This window comes from Rutidosis leptorrhynchoides, chromosome 11 (assembly GCF_046630445.1).
Source record: "Rutidosis leptorrhynchoides isolate AG116_Rl617_1_P2 chromosome 11, CSIRO_AGI_Rlap_v1, whole genome shotgun sequence".
Taxonomy (NCBI): Eukaryota; Viridiplantae; Streptophyta; class Magnoliopsida; order Asterales; family Asteraceae; genus Rutidosis; species Rutidosis leptorrhynchoides.
Window position 1 is genome coordinate 390,937,807 of NC_092343.1, and position 5,112 is coordinate 390,942,918.

Genomic DNA, 5,112 nt, shown 5'->3' on the forward strand with positions numbered 1-5,112 from the left:
AAATGAACCAAGTGTAACGACGTCTCTAACGTGACTCATATTAATCGAAAGGAGTAGTGAAACTCTGAAGATGAGTTTCCCGAGGGAAGTGTATAAATGATTGTTCACGTCAATGTGGTTCAAGTCAAACAATAACGCCTTTAGGTACGAAAAGAGTAACAAATTTTGTTAACGAGTGGTATGCAACCGTAGTGACAAGTATTGATGACGATACTCACCTAGAGTAGTGATGGTAGTAACACATAGTGGTAGGTAGTGAAGAACACCGGTGTAATATCGGTAGTGGTTATTGAAATGTCCCGTTCATATTGATTATAAACGTTCCATATTAATTGATTTCGTTGCTAGGTTTTAACCTCTATATGAGACGTTTTTCAAAGACTGCATTCGTTTTTAAAACAAACCATAACCTTTATTTTATCGACAAGGTTAAAAGGACACCACTTAGATTATCCAGAAATGATAATCTAAAAATATCACACTTACACACTACCAATACATATTGGTTTACAATATTAATATGTTACAACAAAGTAAATCTCGAATACAGTTTTAAACAATATTATACAAACATGCTAACACCAAATCTTGTCCGTATTTTAGCATGCAACAGCGGAAGCTCTTAATAATAACCTGAGAATAAACATGCTTTAAACGTCAACAAAAAATGTTGGTGAGTTATAGGTTTAACCTATATATATCAAATCGTAATAATAATAGACCACAAGATTTCATCTTTCAATAATATTCAATCTGTATAAAAAATCATTTATATGGTGAACACCTGGTAACCGACATTAACAAGATACATATAGAATATCCCCATCATTCCGGGACAACCATCGGACATGATAATTTCGAAGTACTAAAGCATTCTAAATTCCAGAATGGGGCTTGTTGGGCCCGATAGATCTACCTTTAGGATTCACGTCAATTAGGGGGTCTGTTCCCTAATTCTTAGGCTACCAAGCTAAAAGGGGCATATTCGATTTTGATCATTCAACCATAAAATGTAGTTTCACGTACTTGTGTCTATTTTGTAAAACATTTATAAAACTGCATGTATTCTCATCCAAGAAATATTAGATTTTAAAAGTGGGACTATAACTCACTTTCACAGATTTTTACTTCGTCGGGAAGTAAGACTTGGCCACTGGTCGATTCACGAACCTATAACAAATATGTACATATATATCAAATTATGTTCAAAATATAATTACAACATTTTTTATTACGTTGATGATTTGAGTTTATTAAGTCAGCTGTCCTCGTTAGTAACCTACAACTAGTTGTCCACAGTTAGATGTACAGAAATAAATAGATATATATTTTCTTGAATCAATCCATGACCCAGTGTATACACGTCTCAGGCTAGATCACAAATCAAAGTATATATATTTTTGGAATCAATCTCAACCCTGTATAGCTAACTCAAACATTACTGCATATAGAGTGTCTATGGTTGTTCCAAATAATATATATACATGGGACGATATGATATGCCAAAACATTTGTATACGTGTCTATGGTATCCCAAGATTACATAATATATTAGAATACATGTATAATACAATAAGTTAGCTAGGATATGATTAATATAGATTTGTTATCAATTTTCACGTAGCTACAACAAGCAAAATTATCCAATCTTGTTTTACCCATAACTTCTTCGTTTTAAATCCGTTTTGAGTGATTCAAGTTGCTATGGTTTCATATTGAACTTAAGTTTATGAATCTAAATAGAAAAAGTATAAGTTTATAGTCGGAAATACAGGTTACAAGTCATTTTTGTAAAGGTATTCATTTCAGTCGAAAGAATGACGTCTAGATGACCATTTTGGAAAACATACTTCCACTTTGAGTTTAACCATGATTTTTGGATATAGTTTCATGTTCATAAGAAAAATTATTTTCCTAGAAGAACAACTTTTAAATTAAAGTTTATCATAGTTTTTAATTGACTAACCCAAAACAGCCCGCGGTGTTACTACGACGGCGTATATCCGGTTTTACGGTGTTTTTCGTGTTTTCAGGTTTTAAATTATTAAGTTAGCATATCATATAGATATAGAACATGTGTCTAGTTGATTTTAAAATTTAAGTTAGAAGGATTAACTTTTGTTTGCGAACAAGTTTAGAATTAACTAAACTATGTTCTAGTGATTACAAGTTTAAACCTTCGAATAAGGTAGTTTTATATATATGAATCGAATGATGTTATGAACATCATTACTACCTCATGTTTTGTGGATAAACCTAGTGGAAATGAAAAAAATAGATTTAGCTTCAAAGGATCCTTGGATGGCTTGAAAGTTCTTGAAGTAGAATCGTGACATGAAAACAAGTTTAAGTAAGATTTCCACTCGAAATAAGATTGTTAAAGTTATAGAAATTGAATCAAAGTTTGAATATGAGTATTACCTTATATTAGAAAGATATCTTACTGTAAATAAGAAAGATTTCTTGAGGTTGGATGATCACTCAAAGTGGATTTGCAAGATTGGAAGTAAGCTAGCAAACTTAGAAGTGTTGTTGGTGTGTTCTTGAGTAGTTGTTTTATAACTTGGTTTATGTATAGATTTATGAACTAGATTGAGCTAGATTTTGATGAAGATGATGAAGAACACTTAGAACAATGGAAGAACACTTGATAGAGAGTAGTTTGATTCAAGAAAGTTGAAAAATGAATGTGTTTATGGTGATGCTAGTACACGTGAATTAGGATGGCAATATAGTCTTCATTAGTTTGTAATCTTATGAGATATTTCATGCTATATGTTAAATGATGGTTCCCACATGGTTAGGTGACTCACATGGGCTGCTAAGAGCTTATCATTGGAGTGTATATACCAATAGTAAATACATTTAGAAGCTGTGTATTGTACGAGTACAAATACGAGTGCATACGAGTAGAATTGTTGATGAAAATGAATGAGGATGTAATTGTAAGAATTTTTGTTAAATAGAAGTATTTTGAGAAGTGTCTTGAAGTCTTTCAAAAGTGTATGAATACATATTAAAGCACTACATGTATATATATTTTAAATGAGTCGTTAAGTCATCGTTAGTCGTTACATATAAGTGTTGTTTTGAAACCTTTAAGTTAACGATCATGTTAAATGTTGTTAACCCATTGTTTATTATATCTAATGAGATGTTAAATTATTATATTATCATGATAATATGATGTATTAATATATCTTAATATGATATATATACATTTAAATGTCGTTACAACGATAATCGTTACATATATGTCTCGTTTCGAAACCCTTAAGTTAGTAGTCTTGTTTTTACATATGTAGTTCATTGTTAATATACTTAATGATATGTTTACTTATAAATTATCATATTTAAACATAGTGTAACAATATCTTAATATGATTCATATGTATTTAGTAAGGCGTTGTTATAACGATAATCGTTATATATATCGTTTCGAGTTTCTTAATTCAGTAAACTCATTTTTATGTATAACACGCATTATTAATATACTTAGTGAGATACTTACTTATCACAATATCATGTTAACTATATATATATATATATATATATATATATATATATATATATATATATATATATATATATATATATATATATCCATATATATGTCATCATATAGTTTTTACAAGTTTTAACGTTCGCGAATCACCGGTCGACTTGGGTGGTCAATTGTCTATATGAAACCTATTTCAATTAATCAAGTCTTAACAAGTTTGATTGCTTAACATGTTGGAAACACTTAATCATGTAAATATCAATTTAATATATATATATATATATATATATATATATATATATATATATATATATATATATATATAACATGGAAAAGTTCAGGTCACTACAGTTATTGATTGCCATAGTGGTGGAAACTTCACAACGCTTGCGGATAGTAAGCTGGGATGATAATGAATAACAATCGAGGATACCGAGTTCCCAAACTAGTATGACTAATGAAGTCGTCATCATCCTTAAGCGTATGAATCATTAATTTACGTGTGTTACCAGAAAGAGGTAGAGTACAGGATCGTATGATGAAAATTTGGTACCGTTAAGGAGTTCACCTAAGAAAGATTCAAGTATAATGCACAAGTAGTCAAGTAAGTGCTATCTATAGCAAATGTATGTCAGAATGCAATGGCTAACTATCCGATTGTAGTCTAGATTCACTAATGCGTCCTAGCGACTCTGTCAGACACACTAATGCACATCCTAGATCCCTACAACCAACGCTCTGATACAATCTGTAGCGACTCAACAAAATCGTCATTGACGGTGCCGTTAACTTAGGTCCCATTGCGTGGTCATAGTCCCTATATGAGACGCGTTTGACCAAAATTATGTCGCATTCATTTGAAACGTACAAGACTTGCAAAGTTTAGTTTACCAAACGGTTCGACAACAAGTTTAAGTTTACAAAAGTTGTAAAATATAAATAAAATAACTTGCGACATAATTAGTTTAAAATCACGGTTGCTATAAATAGCGTAAGTATGTATGCTTTAAGTTTGAATCCAAAAGTGCTATCACTAGCGTATGCATGTATGCTTGACCCCAAGCAAGTAATCAAAGTGTGCGGAAGCATGTATCAAGTAGCCAAGTATGAACCTGAGAAACATATAGAAAACTGTCAATGAAAAATGTTGGTGAAATCATAGGTGTATTCGTAAAAGTATGTTTTTGAACCACAAGATTTAGTATAAACCGAATATCAAGCGTATACATATCAAAAGATGTGTTTGTATCACGAGCATCCAATTATCAAAGCTTAACTGAATCTTACCTCTGCATATAGTGTTAGAACCTACACTATTCCGATAAAATTATATTTCACCCGCTAACGGTAGCGAATCGTCCGAATGATTGTTCGTTAAACCCGTATGGCCACACAACATAAGTTCACGCTTACACCCTACAAGTGTAACTGATGATAATTGGACTTGAGGATTTTTGTTCTAACTCGTACGTATCTTTGCTTTCATATTTGTGTTCAAAGTATAAGAGTATAAACCTTATAAAATGTATACAAAGTATATGTTTCTCAGCCCACGATTTAAAAGTATAAAAGTTGTTGAAAAGGTAGGACTATGATCTCACCTCGAGTGC